Below are 20606 nucleotides of genomic sequence, written 5' to 3'. Positions count from 1 at the left end.
CTTTGTAGGAGGTCTGCACCATTTCTCAAAGAACCTCCTTGCAAACTGCAATGCTCTGCTATTAATCTATTCTAGTCTGTTATGTTTTGTGTGTATCCATAGAAGTTCAAGATTATTATTTATCACTGCCAATGCTGACAGCATTTATATTTATATGAAATAAATATTCTTAAGTAGAAACAAGTTATTCCTAAGTAGAAACAAGAATTTATTCCTAATTAGAAACAAGTAATGCTAATGTTATTAATTAGAAACAAGTAGTCATGCTGACTGGTAACAGCTAGGCTGTAGCCTCACCATGAACAGGAACTTTTGCTTAGGTCTCCAAGCGATGACTCCCACACCCTTTAATTAGTAGCATACCACTAATGAAGGACAAACTACATCCCATTATATGCAACACATTTTAATGCAATTCTTAGGACTAAATTTAGGTTGAGGTTTATGGCACTGATGGAAGAATTACACTCTGTCACTTTTAAAAAAAAATTCTATACATATTATTTATATACCCTTCAAATGAGCTGAAGAGATGTCTATATCAATGGGATGTAATGAGTTTCATTTCTCCAGTTTTATTTCCACTAGATGGAGCATTGTTACTATACTCACATTTTTGGTACCTTAAAAGACTCTTGAGAGGAAAAAAGAAACTAAATTGCAAATATTTGAATTCAAACCCATTTTATGATCCAACATTTTTAATTTCATTTGTAGTTACCCTTTACCACCTTTATCTTTATGGTATTGTGAGAATGTAATCTGATCATCTTTATAAGGAAGCTATCTTAAATTGTTAGAAAATGTAAGTTATATAGCAGCTAAAAAGTTTTAATGCATGGTAGCAAGCTTCATATATCTTAACACAAATTACTGTATATAGATTATGCTGGGGGGAAAAAAAAACAGCTGCTGCCAGCCACCCACTTGATCCTTCACTAACATCATCCCATCTTTGTGATGTTATTGATCTCTTATAAAATAAAACACTGACTTCAACTGCTTTATCCCTTGTAACTACTTTCTAGGGGTAGAAATGATCGCTGGAGCCTGACATGGGTTTTGCTAAAATGTTACACAGTAAGAGCAATTAGGGACAAGTAAGAAAAGGAAGCTGCTTCAGGAGAACCAGGCATGCAGATAACCATGAATTTGGCTGCCACCTTGACTTTGTTGACACCCCCTCCCCCTGAATATTCTTGCATAGGTATGTGTGTGTGTGTGTGTGTATGTATTTGAGCATTGGTGTCTGCAAGGGGGTCTCACATACAGACTCCCTTGTTGGATTCTGGTGTAATATTTTGCTAGTTACATGCAGTTACTACAACTAGTCCTCATTTAGAGACTGTCTCACTTAGCAACCGTTCGCAGTTATGATGGTGATGAAAAAGTAACTTTATGACAAGTCCTTGCATTTACAACCTTTGCAGGTTTGTAAAGCAAAGAAAAGCTGAAGTAAGATCAGAAGCACAGTTGCAGTTTCACTTAGTGGCCACTTTTAACAACCAAGTTGCTGATCCCAATTGTGGTCACTAAATGAGGACTATCTGTATAGGACAAAATTGTTTTAATGATAGATCTTTTTCTCATGATAGATCTCCTCTATCTTACTCCCTGGAAGTTAAATAGAAATCTACTTGATTGCATGAAAGGAATACATCTGATCTATTTAGCTAATCCAATGCAATCCAAAGATTTGTTACATAGATTGTCCTTTGAATTAAAGATTCAAAATACTGCTTCATCAGTGGCGCCTGTGCAGAATATATGTCTGTGTTTGTGTTGAAAAAGTCAAGACAGTAGTTGTGGCAGCACAATTGAAGCTCCATACATACATGAAATGTTGATGCACATACAAAAGGGGTGGGGCTTTGCCATGATCTCTAACTTGACTTTTTTGGCCCCTCCCCTCCATAGACACTGAACAGTTAAATGTTAATTCTCTTGAGTTTGAAACAACAATAGTTTATTATGTGGCCATAACAGAAACGTAAAAATAGTTGTGGGAAATTTGGTAGAGAGGAGTGTTCCCCCAAAGTGTGTGGGGTGGAACAAAATGCAAACATGCCTCTGTGCACATAAAATAAATTTTGCATTCATACAATTAATACTTCTAACCTTGTAGAAAAGCATCAAGGAAGAAAATGATCTTAGGTTTATAGCTATTGTGTTTGTAGTAGTTCTCCCACAAAACCTTTCAACTCTAGGAACTTCAATTATATCCCAACCCAGTCCTAGATTAATCTTAATTCTAGGCCTACATGAGAAAGGTATCTTGAATTGTATGTTACCATTCAAGCCCCAGAGTAAATTGGAATGTGCTTACTATTATAGCTACTCTCATTTTTGTATCCTTGAACACGAAAACAAAGAATCACAGAAACCCTTCTATATTCAGCCAGTCATTATTCTTTATTTGAAGTAAAATGCTTCTCTATACAAGAACACCAGTCTATCAATATTAGCATAAAAGATCCTTGACAACATAAATGACATTTCTACTAAATAAAACACACAGTACCCAACCCAAGAGCAGCTGATCAATATTAAAGAAAATATTTAACAATATCCTGCTGAGAAAAGTATCATCTACTCAGCATGGAAAACATCAAAAGCTTTTGATTCCATTTGTTGTATCACTTCATAGAATCTGCACTCCTTTGGGAAGTATAGCCCATATCTATTTAAATCACTGGGCTCTAAAAAGAATCAGGTGCTCTACAGTCCAAGGTTAGGCACAATGGATTGCTGTTATTGCATTCTTGTCTAATCAAGAGAAGAACCTTCAGCCTCAGGAATTCTCCTGTAACTGCGAGACCTCAGTACAAAATCTACAACTGCTAATACCCCTGCTATCCACACTCCATTGTACTATTAGCAAGCGTAGCATGATAGAGAAGAGGGAAGAAAGGTTTCCTGCGTGCCTTTGGTGCTACATTAAAGACAGGCAGGAGTGCGTGAGGGCAGTGGTAAAAATAGGTGACTGAGTGCAGAAAGGTCATAAGATCTTTTTGAGCACTTAGATTAGCTTGGAAAATTGGTCCAGGTTTTCCTAGTGGGCTTGTCCAGTTGTAATTGCATCACATATGGTGTATGTGTAAACATCTGCAACCATTAGCTGGGATCTAAAGAGTTATTTTAGATGTTACCACTTAGATTGTTTGCCTTTTTTTTTCTTTTCCTTTAAAAGCAAAATTCTCACCTTCAAAGCATATCACAGCTTGCTCTTGAAATTTATTTTGTGACTGTGGTTACTAGAGAGACATTTAACCCTTATTTTCTTTCTATGGCCTTAATGAAGATTGTCTTCCATGTATCTGCTGTTTTGTTAATATCATAATTTTGAAAGTGATGTCACCCCAATGATATATTTAGAATCACATCAAGTTTAACTCTCAAGAGCCATGTACACTACAATAAACTGGAGTAATGTTCATTCTGGACAATGACACCTAATGAACAGTTTGATGTGTCTGATTAGTTCCCATCCCAGCACTCATTTTTAAACCAACTGCTAATATGCCTGGGCATTTTCAAGGTAACAGTCATTTCAGGAACAGACTACAAGTTAGACTGCCTTTGAAATTGAACTTTTTTTTAAATTGTCGCATTCTTATTGCCTTTATTGTCTTTTAGGACATTTGGTTTTATTGATCATTGTTTTTATTGTTCACCTTGCACTCTTCTGGACTCAGAAGAAAGAGTGGTATAAAATTATTATTTTCTAAAGGCAAGTAAAATAAAATAAAATAAAAGCCACAGAGAGAAAAGCAAATATAGACACAGGAAATGTCTTGAAATTTACTGCAATGCACATTCAGCTCCTTATCCAATATGACTTTCTTCTGTTTCTGGAACTGAAATGTCAACACATAATAAATGCTGAAGCAAAATGAACTGTTCTGCATGCCCGCTCAGGACTCACATAATGGTTAGCTCATTACCTAATAACAACTGAGAATAGTTACATTTAATGACTTGAAAGACAAGACAGTCAATAAAATATTTATGGACATTGTAAGAAGATACATTGTTTGAGGAATATAGTGCTTGCTCTTTCTTTCACAGTAATTAGAAGTCTAGAAGTTAAATGTGCGTAATGAAATAACAAATGCATTGTTATTAAAAGGAGCCTCCAATGTTTCTCCTAAAATAGGATTTGAAGTAAATTAGAAGGTTCTTCCTCAAGCAGATCTTTACAGCAACATTGAGTAAAGCCCCAGTAGTTTCAGTAAGGCTATTGCTCTTTCTGGAATCTTGTCTTAGTATATGAGGAGAACAATAGCTAGATAGTGCTGTACTCTGCGTGTTATAGCAGCAGAACCCTAAAAACAAAATGTCTTTTTTCAGGACTAGTTTCAAGTTCATCTTCTGACTTGGAAGTCAACCATTTAGACACTCTCTTGCTAACTATTGCCTTAAATTCACCCTCTGCTGGTCAGTAGGTGTCTTACCTCCAAGATTCCATCAACAGTTCTGGATATCTGAGAATCACTAAGAGCATGCTGATCTGGCTGGTAATGACAATATATCCCTCATATTATATGATTGAAGTCCTATGTATTTCCAGTAGAATCTGTGACAGCAAAATCAATATAATGAAGCAACACCAATAGACATCCATGGAGAATCAACAAAACCCAAATGGCATTCATACAGACATGATTCCATACAAGTAGTCCTCAGGTTATGTCCATTTGTTTAGTGACCATTCAAAGTTACATCACTGAAAAACATACCTGTTGCAGTGCCTCTCCAGTCACATGATCAAAATTTGGGTGCTTGGCAACCAGCCTGCATTTAGGACAGCTGCAACATCCCTCGTTCACATTTTTCTGCCTTGCGCAAACTGCCTCCACTTCAACTCCTCCCATCTTTCCCCTTTTGGCTGACCTGAACAGCATGGGGGAAATGAAGAGGCTGCTGTATCCTGCCCCCACTGCTGCCCCCAGCAGCATAGAAATCCTTTTTGCAGGAGCAGAAAGAATCCCACCCACAGGGCTGTCCTTGGATAACCAGCAGGCACAGGCTGGGAAGAGTCATTTCTTGGCTGCTCTCTCCCTGACTCCCCTGGCTAGCTGGGCAGGAGATGTCCAACAATGGGCTGGATGTGGTACTGGCTCCAGGACTCAACCACCCTCCCTCTCCTGGCCTTTCTCCACCCTCTTTGCAACTCTGCACGTGAGAAGCTCGGAGGATGGCCTAGTCAGGAGACCTCCCTGTTCAGGGACAGTCTACCCTTGCAGATCCTGGAGCAGAAAGAGGTGTGGCAAGTGCTGTGGCCTGCAGTAGGGAAGAGAGAGGTGGCAAAGGGGGAAAGAGAGGCAGAAGCAACAGGCGCATGCACCTGCTGCCCAGAACAAGTGTCACTGGGCAGCTGCCACTGGCCTCTCTGTCCCTGGGGCTGTTGCTAGTCCTGAGGTGGTCCCAGAGGAACTGGGTGCAGAGCAGGCTTTGCAAGCCAAGTGCCAGCATAGCCAGCAGCAGCGCCAGCTCCACTGTGTGGAGATGACAGGTGCAGCCTTGGAGGGAGGACCCCCATGGGCTTTTCCCCCTCTGCCACCACATCCCAGAGGGTAGCTCAGGTGGGATCTCTGCCTATCTCCCCCCCCCCCCGTCTGCCCTTTTGGCCATGTGGTGGAGCTGATGCTCCTGCTGGCCACACTGGCACTTGGCTTGCAAGCCCATTCTGTACTCAATTCCTCTGGAACTGCCTTGGTGTGGGCACCAGCACTGGCAATGGCCCTGGGGGCAGAGAGGCCGATGGCGGCTGTCCCGATGACACCAGTTCTGGGCCGCAGGTGCATGCAAGCATTGCTTTGGTCCCTCCTTTCCACCTCCCTCTTCCCTACTGTGGCCTGTGGCATTTGCAAGGCAGGGAGCCATGTCTTTTTTCTGTTCCAAGATCTGCAAGGGTAGACTGCCCCTGAACATGGCTGCCCCCCAGGCTTCTCATCTGCAGAGCCACAAAGAGGGTAGAGAAAGGCCAGGCAAAGTAGGGTGCTTGGGTTCCAGAGCTGGTGCTATTTCTACATCCAGCCCAGTGTTGTGCCCTCCCGCCCTGGCTAGCAGAGGGAGCCAGGGAGAAATCAGCCAAGAAATGGCTCTTTTCCCAGCCTGTGCCTGCCAGTTATTCCAAGGATAGCCTTGTGGGTTGGACTCTTTCTGTTCCTTCTGCTAAAAGGATGCTGGGCCGGCACTGCTGGGCCAACAGTGGTGGCAGAATACAGTGGCCTCTTTATCTCAGCCATGCTGTGTAGGGCAGCCAAAAGGGCAGAGATGGTAGGGAGCTGAAATGGAGGCAGTTCACACAAGGCAGGAGAAGCGTGAGATCCTCTTAACAACCACAACTAGGACTGCCAGGACTGCCATTGCTAAGCGGTATGGTCACATATATTTTGCTTAATGACCACTTCACTTAGCGATGGAAATGCCGGTCCCAATTACAGTCGTAACCTGAGAACTACCTACATATGAATGCTATTTGGGCTTTGTTAGTCACAGAATCAGAGACTCATAGAATATTAGGATTAGAAAAAACCTCTAAGATTGTCCGCTCTAACCTCTTCCCAATGCAATATCCCAGTACTGCAGCATCCCCAATATGTCTATCTGTAAGAGCTCTGAACCACTTTGTCCCATCTTCTACATGACAGCCTTTCAGGTTCTTGGAGACAGTTATCATTTCTCCCTGTAGCCTTCTCTTCTCCAAGACAAAACACACCCAGAACCTCAAACTGTTCTTTGTAAGTTTTTTCTTCCAGACTCCTATTAATCTTGGTGGATCTCCTTTGAACGATCTCCAGTTTGTCAATATCTTTCCTGAAATGTGGCACCCAGAATTGGATGCAGTATCTCAGGTGTGGTCTGACCAACACAAAAGGGAGAGGAAAAATTATTTATATTGATCTTGATTTTATGCAGCTAGAATTGCACTTGCATTTTTCAGAGATGCATCACATTTCTAGCTCATGTTATTTTGTGAGCTATCAAGATTTCACAGTACTTTTCCATATGTACTGCTGCCCAGTATGGTTCCCCCCACCCCTCAGCCCTATATCTATGCCCTTGATTTGTTTTTAACCAGATGAAGAACTTTGTATTTGTCCCTGTTGAAATTCATCTAGCTGTTTTCCACCTATTGTTCCAAGTTGTGCAAACTTAATCATAATTTTTAACCCCTAATCAAGTCATTTAAAAATATATTGAACAATATAACGCCTAGGAAGGAGTCCTGTAGTACACAACTCATCACTTTTTTCCAGTCTGATGTGAAGCCACTGACACACTTATTGGTATGATTATTAAATCAATATATCTATATCCATCTAATGGTAGCATAGTCTAGCCCACATCTGATTATCTTCTCTACTCAAATCTCATGGCAACTTTGCAAATTCTTTGGTAAAATGAAGTTACGTTATGTTTACCACATTCCCCTGGGCAATTAAAGTTTTCACTATGTCAAAAGAAATCAGATTAGTTTAACATGCTGGTTCCTGCCAAGCACTGCATTTTTTCCCCCTAAATATTCACAAACTGACTGCTCCATACAGGTAGAGTCCTTGTTTAATGACGGTTCATTTAATGAAGGTTCAAAATTACGACACCCTCAGAAAAAGTGCTTTATGACCTATACTAGCACTTATGATTGTCGCAAACCATCATACCACCCCCCGTGGTCACGTGATCGCAATTGGAACCTTTTTACGATGGTTGTTAAGCGAACCACAGCAGTTGTTAAGCGAATCATGTCGTTAAGCGAATCCCAACAAAAAACATCCATTGGGGAAGCTGGATTTGCTTAATGACCATGTGATTCGCTTAATGATTGTTGTAAAAATGGTTGTAAAATCGGGTCTGGTCATGTGGTGACTTACTTAATGACCGCCCCGCTTAACAAACAATTTTCTGGTCCCTATTGTGGTCATTAAGCAAAGACTACCTGTAATCTGTTCTAGATTTTTGCCTAGTATCAATCTCAAGGTGATATTAACACAAGTTCCTTCAAGATTCTTGGATGTCCCTGAACTGATCCTGGGGAGTTAAAGACATTCATGTTGTGGAGGTTTAATGAACTAAATAAAGCCTATGTTTTGTTAGATTAAATATTAAAATGCATGAAGCTCAGAGTTCAGTACTTTTACCCTGAAATGGAGACAGATAGTAGAAAAGGCAATTGTTTGGTTTCTATTAAGTATGAATGGAATGGTGTGAAAGGATGTAAATAGAATCAACAACGTCATTTATTGTACATGCTTGATATTATCTAGAAGGCACACATTCTACTAGTGTGAAAAGTAACAAAGAGGTCATCCTAAATAGATTATCTTTCTAAAGCATTCTAAAATAAGGGTTGTATTTTGTCTATTCTTTGTAGTGTAACAAACCAAACATATATAATCTGTACAGTTATTTCATGTAGGGCTTGTGCTTGCTTGCTTGCTTGCAAGGAGTTTAGTGATTGCTGTAGAGCATTGCATAAAAGTACACTTTGTTACATCTATCTCCTAACAATTTGGTTTCTTATTTAAGGGGAACATTTTTCTCGTAACACTGTTAGAGACACTCCCTAACTATCTCTTTGTTTATTTTAGTTCCACTTAGTATGTACATATGCTATCAACAAGAGCAAATGGATAAAATTTTTCAAAACCTAAATAACAGCAGTCCACTAAAATAACTAAAAAACACCAAACATCAATCTGCTAGAAATTAGAGTAATGAGCTTTTAAGATAGTAAGAATTATGTATCCATATAAATAGAAATGGTTTTGCCCGGTGGTTGAATTATAGTAACATAACTTCAAGGAGGGAGGGAGGGAGGGAGGGAGGGAAGGAAGGAAGGAAGGAAGGAAGGAAGGAAGGAAGGAAGGAAGGAAGGAAGGAAGGAAGGAAGGAAGGAAGGAAGGAAGGAGAATTGCAACTGAAGTGAGCTAGATCTGGCTCTTTGAAAGGATTTCTTTATAATTTTATTGTGCATTATGATTGATGAAATAAGTCCACATCTCTACCAAGATAGTACATGGCATTAAACTGGAGGCACAGGCTTTACAGCATGACACTTTTCTTAAAAAAAAAAAAAAAAAAAACTTAAAAATTATAAAGTTGGAGAATGCAGAGCTGATAAATGCCAAGGAAGATGTTCATCAGTTCATTTGCTCCAAGGCATCTGCTTCCATATCTCATATATACAGAATATGCAGTTCCTTCCAGCTTACCTAAAAAGTTCAAGGAAGGGCTCATCAAGCCTTCTGGGAAACCGAAATCTATGCTCTGGCCATGTTAATTTAGGGTTAGGGGGGTGATGTGTTGGTAAATGTTTAAGAACTGTCTCTGCCAGCTCTATTGCTGCTGCTGCCCCACCACTAGCCACAGAACAGCACTAGGTGTAGCAGTTCAGCATTGCTCTCAACCACCTCGCAAAATTTCAGAAAATTTAACAATTGGCCCTCGTGAGCTGGTATGAACCAGCTCCAGCACACCACTATGTTAAGGTTGACTTAGAAGATACTGCCTTGAATTCCAATCACAGTCTATTAGATCCTTTCTGGATATAATTCAAATACCTAATTATGACTTCTAAAGCCATACCCAACTTAGACAATTTTAAAGTCTACATCCTTACATATAAGTCTTTCAAAATTTTAGGACATTAATCTTCCTATCCTGGTATTACTGGGCACAGAATTTATGGGATTCTTCATACATGTTCCCAGGTTGGAACATCCCTTTAAAGTAAGCATGCTTAGCTGAATGCCCTTCTACCAACAGCCACAATAAAAGTTAAACAATCTTGGGGTATTAAATTGTCTTTGTAAAAGTAGGTATAGACTGGTGGGTGCTATTCTGCTATTCTTTTTTTTTTTCTTTTATGCGTTTCAATTTTGATTTATATCTTATCTCGTATTTCACTGTTTTTAGCCCCTTTGAATACTTTCAGTAGATCCTAAGTGAGATATAAGTTTAATAAATTAAAAAGTTAAATTATGTCTTAGACCACTACCTTTTTTATTACTTTATTTAATGGATCACTGTCATATTTAAAGGCTGCACAATTAAAGATAAGGCTATGTTCTAATATTAGATTTTCACATTCTGAAACTTAATGTCAAATCTCAAGGTATTCATTATTGTGACATAATTGTACAGATAATTCATAATCCTCCAATTTTCCTATTTTGACAAAGTTAAGTAATGATATTAAAACTATTTCCTATTGTTTAGATAAGATGGGGATCTCAAATTCTATGTTCCATTCAGTCTTTAAAATTTGCATATCCAATTCATTTATTGATAAAAAGTATTTATAAAGATTCATGGTGGGCTTTTTTGTTTTGTGGGATTTAGTGATCCCTTCTCTCACCTACGTATGTGTCTATGAAGCCAAAAATGCTGCTGTTCAAATTGAGATATCAGTAAATGTTGTACTTGTAAACACTACCAGTGAGTGACAAAAGGCAAATGATGTTCAACATAGAAAATGACACAAATTCATCATTCTCATCTACTAGTTGATTTAAAATAATAATGATAATGATAATAAATAATAATAATAATACAAAAACCCAAGCCCTGAATTACATCTTACTGAACTCACTTTATTTATATCAAAAAGTAATCATCATATTGTTGGAAATACAATGAGATAAAATAAGAATAATGCTTCATTAAAATGTTATGTTTTTTCAATGTCCTAAAATTAATATGTTCTGGGAAAATGTAATAGTACATATTAATTTGACTCTGAGATAAAGTTTACTATTTTCAGATGCCCATATATTTTTAAATTATATACTTATTACATGGAAATTGACAACTGAACAGCAAAAATGGATTTTCTGTGTCCTTATTTTTAAGAGACTAGACCTTAAACAGTGGAAAGGCAAATTTATGGCCCCAGTTATTCAGTGGAGTAAAAACCTGAGTGGCTTATGAATGCTTACAGATGTAGATTATGTGCAAATGATTTAAGTGAAATATAGTCATCCTTTACTGAAACTTTTATGTAAATTTTTAGATATTTATATATCTTTGAGACATCCTTAAATGTCTAATTCTGTTGCTGTTGATGCATTTTTTTTCTTTTTTCTTTCTTGTTATTGTTTTATTTCTTTTGTCTTTGTTCTGTGTGTGTGTGTGTGTGCGCGTATGTATGTATGTGTGTGTGTATGTATGTGTGTGTGTGTGTATGTATGTATGTATGTATGTGTATATATATATATATATATATATATATATATATATATGACAAATTGTACAATTCATAATTTAATGTCCATTATCAGTTTTGCATTAACTTGGTCTGTATGGATATAGTAAAACTAGTACTTCCATAGCACTATTCAAACATAATATACTGATCTGAAGCTCTGGTTGACATAATTTCAATAGAATTAACATATGTAAAGCAAATTCTCTGCCTGTTAATTTGTTCTGAAATACTACACTTTACTTGTTGATCAAGGTTTTTTTTTCTTCTGTTATTTAGCCCAAGTGGGGTAGACTAATTAGCCTCTTGCCCTGCTGAGGAATATGTTGTTTGGTTCCCTTGATGCAAGGTGTAACATTTCCCTTCTCTTGTAGAAATGATTTAGCAAGGAATTGTGTAAATCTATGTGTATTTATTCAGAAATCAGTCCATATATTTTGTTCTGTTTTGGGTTATTTTTTTAAATCATCATCAAGATTAAATCCCATTATGTTTAATAGCTTTTATTCCCTGCTAAATATGCTTAGATTGCAATCCAGTACATATTTGTCTTCAACATACTCTATGTATATAAGCTATTGAGCAAATTATAAGGTAGCTTATTCTCTATCTACATTCCCTGTAAAAGGTACATTAATGGTACAATCTTATATAAATTTAACTGACTCAGTTGGTTTTACTTCTGGACAGCAATGAATAGGAGTACACAGTTCATGTTTTCAAAATATAGAATAGCTAGTGACAAGGGTTGTTCAAAGCTGATTCAAAACTTCAGTAAATACATTAAATAGTCTTACAGAATCAGAACATTTAATAAAATTTTCAAAATGAACTGGATACCTCCAGATCAATTTGGAAAACAGAATCAATGTAATTCAACAATTTGAATCAAGTCTTCAAACTGAATCCATTTAATTACAATTTGAATCACTGAGAAAGACTGAATACTTTGGAGTCAATCCATACACATACAGCTGATCCAAACAGATACACCTATTTATATGCAACACAGGATTTTTTTAAAAATGAAACCAACTTTTGATTAGATGCCATTAAGTCAGTGTCAACTCATAGTAACCACATAGATAGATTTTCTTGAGGAGGGTCTGTCCTCATCCTAGTCCTTTAGGTTTTCTAGCTGTGCACACATCACAACTGTAATTAACTCCATCCACCTTGCTGGTTGAAAACATCCTCTTCTATTTCCTTCCACCTTTTCCAGCGTTATAGATTTCTCAACAAAGCTAGGTCTTCACATAATATGCCAGGAATATGGTAATTTGAGCCTGGTCATTTGTTCTATGATTAATTTTTTTTTTTTTTTTTAGCTATCTATGGTATTCTCGAACTTCAAAATTCAAAAGCATCAATACTCTTTCTGTCCTGTCTCTTCAAGTTGAACTTCCATAGATTATCACAAGGAAAACCATTGTCTGCACAGTTCTGATCTCTGTAGATATAGATACAGCACACTATCTAAATAACTTGTCCAAGGCCTCCCTTGCTTTTCTACCAAGTGCTACTCCATAGTATATTTCTTGGCAGCTGTTGATAGTTGAATCTTAAAAGGCAGAAACCTTCAGTATCTTCAAGCTCAGTTCTTAGGTTGGTTGCTGTACTTATCATGAGTTTGGTCTATTTTATATTTAATATTAGTCCCATTTTTTCATTGTGTTCCTTGACTTTTATTAAGAGAGTTTGCAGATTATTTGCATTTTCAGCTATTAGAGTAGTATCATCTCCACAGCGACTTCTTTTTGGTATCCTTTGCCTTTCTCAATTATCCAGAGTGCCTCAGCAATAATGTCTTGTGATCCTTCCTAAAGCCAGCTTGAACAGCCGATATTTCTCTATCCTATAGGGCTATAATCTGCATTGGATGATCCTAAGCATTATTTTACTAGCTTGTAAAATTAAGGATATTGTACAAAAGTTCACACATTGTTAAGTCTTCTTTCTTTGGTACTGGTATTTAGATTGACCTATTACAATCTGTTTGCCAGTGTATCATTCTCCAGATTTGTTGGCATGGCTTGGTTAGAACCTTTCTTGTTTGCCATATTTCTGTAGCTAGTCTATCCATTCCTGTAGCTTTCTGACTTGGTAATGATCAGAGTGTTGATATAACATTATCTTCTAGCACTACAGATTCTTATAAGTAGGAAATATCTTCTAAGGTGCCTTTGATGTTGACACCTCTACATAATTTCATATACTCCTTGCATTTTGTTTCATCTTTTAATCAATTACTATTTGTCTATGGTGTCTTTTAGCATACCATTTTAAAGTTGGAATCTTCTTCTTTGCTCAGAAATCTTTTGAAAGATTTTCCTTGTTTTTCTATGTCAGTTCCTGTCTTCAGTTTCTTTACAGATGTTATTGTAATACTGTTTGTTGTCTCTTCTAATAGCTCTCTGAAATTCTTTGTTAAGTTCCATCCTGAAATCTTTGTCTTTCTTGGCTTTGGCTTCTCTTCTTTTCTTGGCAATTTCCATCATCTGTTCTGACATCCAGTTAATTTCTTCTGTTTCTTGGTCTTTTCTTTGGCAGCCTTAAAAATGGGCATGTACTCAAGATCATACCAGGGAAATTGGTTGGCTTCCTTCTTCCACTTTAGTTGGACTTGGAACTTGCACATAAGCTATTTGGCATCTGTTCCAAAGCTCCTGGCCATGTCTTTGCTGTTATAGCTAAGCCCTTCCATCTCCTTGAATCAATAATATAATCAAATTGATTTCTATGTACTCTCTCTGGTGATGTACCTGTATATACTGTATGTGCCATATTGGCTGTTGGAAGAGTATGTTAGCAATAAAGAAATTATTGGAAAGGCAGAAATTGTAAAGTTTTCATTTCTGTTTTGTAGGCATACAGTCCAATTATGTTTTCCTCCTTACAATTTCCAGCTTTGGCATTCTAGTCTTCAACCACCATCAGCACACCTTGCTTGCACAAACTGTTGATTTAAGACTGAATTTGATCATAAAGATAATCAGTCTCCTTTTCTTCTGCATCAGTGATTGGAATATAAACTTTGATAATCATATAAAAGAGTTGTTTATGAAGTCTAATTGATATTATTTGGTCATTGATTGCATTTTACCCAAATACTGTCAAAACCCAACTTAAACAGAAGTTATATTCCTGACATTTGTTTCTTTGTTTGAAATTATTATTTTTCTCTCTAAATACAAAAAGAGAGGGAGAGAAAGTAAACTACATAATTTATTTTGGACAGTAAAAATTACTTCAGAATAAACATGAATAGAACATAGTCTAAATACATTTTGTTAAAAAGAGAACTTGTAGCACTTAAGAGGAGAAACAGAACATTAAACAATATATAAAATTGTATAACTACATTAGCATCCTTACATTGGAGAGGGCATATTGGATCCCACAACATGGCTAGAAGATGCTAGGATGCTACTAAATTCAAACCCAAGAACTGAATGTGTGTATGATTCAGTGTGCAGAGATGATATATTAATTACATCTGTACACACTGATGTAAATGGAAGAATAAGGTTTAAATCAGTCCAGATTCTGTTCACTGTCTGTTCTTTATATTGGGCATCCCCCATTTAAAAAAAGAAGAGGGGGGAAAAAAACGAGTGAAGAATCTTGTGCCCAGCTTTCTTTCACTAATATGGTTTTCTCTTTGAAATGCCTCTATGCAATCACAAAACTTCCACTGCACTCAGGCAGAAACTACTGTATATAGATACTTTATAGTCCTCCTTTGTTTTCTAGCATGGACTGTTTCTTTACAGCTTTTGGAGTGGAACCATTCTCTGTGTGTGAATCTGTGAAGCATGGAGGCAATTTCTTTTCAATCCTGTGGACCATAACAAGTTCGGTAAGAAAAGTACGAAAACCTTCCTTTTGCAAGTCTTCGTTCACGATCTTGTGAAGATAAGGATTATCATAGAACAATATATATTGTGAGAACTGTAAGTGTGAGAACTATGTATAGGATATACTAAATAGAATCACAGAGTCAGAAAGGACATTAAAGTTCATCTAGTCCAACTCCCTGTCAAATGCAGGATCTCAGCACATCATTTGGCAGTCTGTTTCACTGGCTAACAGTTAATATAGTTAGGAAGATCCTTCTGATGTCTACTCTGAACGTATCTCCTTATAATTCTCTAGTCCTGCCCTCTGGGTTAATCCAGGGTAAATCCATTCCCTTTTCAATGTGACAGACCTTCAGATCTTGACTGCTACCTCAGTCATCTCTTTTGTAAGTTAAACATACCCAGATCCTTGAATCATCCTATTTTAATACGGCTTGTCTCATTCTGCTCCTTTTGCATGCCAAATGGTGCAGGGTAGAGAACAGTGGAATTGAAAGCTTGACAGGTTCTACATGGAGCAACTCACTCTTATATTTGATATATATTCTTTTAAAAATGGCCTGAGATCATCAGTTAAAAACAATTTACTTGATTTTGATTAACATATTTAGTTGTCTGTTTTCAGTTTTTAGTTTTTCCTCTTCCCCAGTTACCTCCTATAGGCTGTCTGCAGGACTGTGAAGGGAAGTAAAAAAAAATCAAGATAGTGGTGGCAACTGGGTCTCTTTCTTCCCAAAGAAGCAATTGGCTCCTCCTTCTCCTATTCCATGATTACAATTCCTTTTCATCATACCTTTCATGATATGCAGATTCCTTTTGGGGCTTTGAAATTGTATCTAGATTTGGATAGCTAGGCCACTGAGAACAAACTATGGCCATGTTACAGTGCTGTAATTATCCAATTTCTGTAGAAGAGAGGTAAAGTTTATTAACTAACACAAAAAGAAGATAATTGTTTTGATAATTGTAAAGGGTATCCGGAAGGGTGTTAACCTCTCTTCTTTCCTGTTAAACTATTCCATTATATTCTTACAGAAGATGTTATTTTAATGTTTTGTTGCTAGTAAACATTAAATTATGGAGCTCTTCATAAAGGTAAACTCTGCTAACACCCGTTAGTTAGTGAAGAAAGACTTTAAAATATGAGTGCAATAATGTCTAAATATGTGAACAGATAAAGCATGGATTTACATCATGAAGTAAAAGAATATTTTCAAGTTTATTTGACAGTGGCAGTAGTCAGTGTAAAAACTCCTACAGTAGATGACTGCATAACTTTGTGGGAGTGAGACCCTGTAGATATCTTGAAGCTCTGGGTCTTCTCAATAAGGAACCCAGGCAATTGTTTTATTTTATGTACAGTTGCTATTATTAGACCAGTATGGTTCAGTTTCTATGAACATGGCTGAATTTTGTTTTCCTGTTTATAAAACCAGACATGCTTTGATTCCATCAATGATCTTGCTGTAAACTATATTGTTTTATTCTGTTTCATCTGATATGATTACCAAGATTCTGCGTACATCATCAGGCTATTTCTGATGTGTGAAGAGAGAATAACAGAAATCTATCAGAGTCTGTTAAAAAAAACAAAAAACAAAAACTCTGTTCAGCAATTTCCATGATTTGAGTTTCTATACCAGATGATGTCCTGGTATATTCTGCATTCTATCCAGTTATCTCTCTATGAGACCTCATTGACATTTGTATACTTTAAATTGGTTGCACTGGAGATTTCTGTGTTCATGCCTAGCCATCTCAGTATTTATGGGTTCAAATTTAATAGTTCCATTTCAGTTCATTTTTGAAAATACACATATGACAAGTTATATCGGATCTGTTGTTTTTCTAGATAGGACCTGTAGGTGAAAGTGAAAATAGGAAGTGAAAATAAACTATTGTAATGAATTTATCCTTATCTAGTCAGTTCTAGAACTGCTCTAGCTCCTAGACTCTGTAGGATACAGGACTTCAGCACACAGACACAGAGAAACGATGGATGCTCTTCTGAAGAATCTGGTTAATCTGGGGAATAAGGAGGAAACCAGCATGATTGATATAATTTCTTAGTGCCTTCTTAGGCATGGAGCACAAATTTCTTAGATTCCTGAAGACCTTATAGCAATGAAGCAGGGGGAGAAAACTCCAGCTGAACTCAGTAAAATGAACAGTACCTGTTATATCATCATAATGGGGAAAGTATTTTCTTCCCTTCTTTTATCAAAATTGTGTCATTTAGTGAGGTTATTTGGGTGGTTGTGATTTAGTGATTGACACATTTGTATTCAGCTCATAATGACCTTTGTTATCAGACCACTATAAGTTGCCCCAGTCATATAGTATTGGATGGATGGTAAGATCATCTGGCTTCTCAGACACTGAGTGGGAAGACAGACTGAGAGTAGGAGGTATGGTGGGGGCTCAAATTACAAAAGATTGTAGAAATCAAAGATGCAAAGTCTCCAGAAACATAGGGAAAAAATAAAATATTTGCAATACTTAATTTTAACACAATATAGTCTCATTGTTACACTACATATAATTTAGTTGCTAAACTAATGTTTACTGAGGTTGAATTTAATTTACACTGTTTTCAAGTTTTGTTTCAAATGGGACTACAAACTGTTAACTTTTAAAAACAAACTAAAACTTAAAAAAAAACCTTCAGTCTTGGTCTCTCTTTGAGTTTTCTCAGGTTTAGCTGTTTGATTTGCTGCAACCATACAGTCTTATTCATCACACAATTTGGGGGAAGCAACATTATGCAGAGTGTAGAAATAAGAGATTGTAAAGCAAAGAAATTAAAATACAATATAAGAAACAGATACTGTATATAACAGACTAGTTTACATCAACATCTCTATATATCTTCATATCTTTCTACTCTTGCAAGCCATCCTTAGTTCCACCATATCTGTCCATATAGGCACTGCCTTTTCTTTAAACTTCCCACCTCACTCTTTTTCAGAAGTCATCCGTGCCATCCAACCACAACTTCCTTGGTCTTCCTCTTCATCTCTGTCTATTCACTCTTCCTTCATAAATTCATCTACTTGCTTTAGATTTTTGCCATTTGTTTACGATTTGCAATCATTTACTTCTTTTTCCTTGGCAAACACTGCTACCTTAGTCTTTGAGACATCAATTTTTGGATCTATATTCCATGATGCACTATACAATCCAACATTTGCTGAAAATAATTTGAGTTCTCAGACAACAATATGGCATCATCTGTACACATAAGTACATGTATATTCATGTTCACAGCCTATACACCTCTACCATCACCACAAACATTCCTTATACATTTATCCATAAATACATTAAACAACCAATAAGACATCATACATTTTGTTTTATTCCCTGTTTAATGCTGAACCGTTCACTATGTATTCAATTTATTCTCATGCATGCTCTACTTCCATCATGCTCTTATTGCATTTAACAACCAACTTTTAACTCCATATTTCCATGAAACATTTCATAATTCATGAATATTTACTTTGTTATTTCTAAATCAACAAACATACATTTTTCATATTCATACATTTCTCAGTGATTTGCTGAAGGTCAAAAAATCGGCCTGTCATAAAGCCATCCTGCACTTTCAGTCAGAATTCTGGAAACACCTTCCCCAGGAGGTAAAGCAAATTTACTTAGCAAATTACTCCCACTGTACTGTTTGCATTCACTCTTGCTACCTTTCTCTTTATTAAGGGGAACAATAATGCCAAGAAAACTGCAGGGACTTGTCCAGGCAGTTGCCAGGAGTCAACACTGACTTGAAGGCACAAAAATAACATAAACCATGGCAATGGATCTGGCAGAATTGGGCATAAAGTGCCCATAGTTATAGCCATTTGGAAGAAATATATTCCATTTCATCCCACCACCACTATTTTTTTTTTTTTTGCTTGTGCAATTGTCCGGCATTTCCCAGATGAGTAAAGACTTTCCTCATCTTCATTTTTAATATTCTTTTAGCTACAAAAATGCACATGACTGTCTTTTATGTTCCAGATACAGTATGTTGCATAATCCAGATACAAGAAATATATATAGGAAGATTCACATGATGTAATGGTATGTGGGAATGACCTTGGGAGACAGAGGAAGAGCAGCAGACTAGACAACAGTCAGATAAGAGGCAGCTGAGTCTGCAGAAGAATGGGGGTGTGGCAAACATCTCAGAAGGGACCCTCCCTAGTTTCTTTGACTATAGAGATGTATTTTCAGACTTGCAAGATTCTGTTACTGTAACCTTACAATAAAGTTAGAGCTAGTACTTCTGGATGTGTTTGTCTGGGTTACCTGGCAAGGCTGACACATACCCATGCACAAGCAAATTCTTCCCTTTCTATCAGAGTAAACATCATCACTGAAGACTTGCCCATCATAGCAGGGATTGGGTGAAAGATATTGCTAGGTGCCTTCCTAACATGCCTTGATCCACTTCCAACTGAGAGTACCCTTTTCTTCAGCAGCATAATCAAACTGAGTATTAAATTTGTATGAACCATTTTTGAACAGAAAGGAGAATAAATAAATATAATGTCTTCCTTGGGTTTTCATGAAATCTGCCTGGAGCAAAAACAATTCCAACAAAAATTCATGTCAGTTGTATTATAAAAAAGTAACCAATATGAACACTTCATGGATATTTCTACCTACCAGTATGCATCATGCTGTTATAGTTTTCTCTCTGATAAACAAATTATTTCCTTCAGAAATTTTGTTTCTGAAATACTTGCCATTACCCATGGAAGCAGCATGTATAGACGTCTTTTTCTTCCAGCTATTCCCCAACAGTCTCACACAATATTTAAGTTACTTCTGCAACTAAGCTTAGCAGCTACTTAAATATTCTGTACTTTGTTGTAAAATATCTTTATATTTCATTCTTCAAAGACACTTCATTTTTTTTTATTAAGCATTAATATTCTGAACTTGACATCTTGCTAGGTTACTACTGCACATCTATAAAGTCCTTATCAAAGCACAGGAGTGGCAAGAATTACTGTAAAATTAGCTAGGGATTCAAGGCTACTGGCAAATTCAACCATATTAAACAAGAACTATAAAAAATCACTTCCACACCTTCACCATTGGCCCTGCTTGCTGGAAGTGATGAGAATTGTAATCCAAAATGTCTGAAAGGTGGCAGATTACCCATTGTTATATATTATATGCTCAATCATCATGTAATATTCATCTGGCTGAGTGTAGAGTGAACTGTTCAGATAGCAGTAAGATACCCCATTGATTTTTACAGATGTTGATGAATTCTTGTTCACAACTGTTGAATTTTTGGCACAAATATCCACAAAAATCAATTTTAAAAGTTGATATTATGCCATGAGTTGTATTCAGCACAATTATTGTAGGGAAGATTTTGAGATAACCTTGGTGGGAATCCTCCAGTTCATTTAGTGGTGTCTGTATTTAGCAGAGAATATGTCTGTCAGGAGAAACAATCCCAGTAAAAGCATTTAGAGGTAGATGACCGGGATCTAAAAATACAAGTATAAATTATT

The sequence above is a fragment of the Python bivittatus genome, unplaced genomic scaffold (genome assembly GCF_059951505.1).
Source record: "Python bivittatus isolate LINGU-HERP-01145 unplaced genomic scaffold, Pbiv_v1 ctg000840_np1212, whole genome shotgun sequence".
NCBI classification, from domain to species: Eukaryota; Metazoa; Chordata; class Lepidosauria; order Squamata; family Pythonidae; genus Python; species Python bivittatus.
This window is presented reverse-complemented; position numbering follows the sequence as displayed.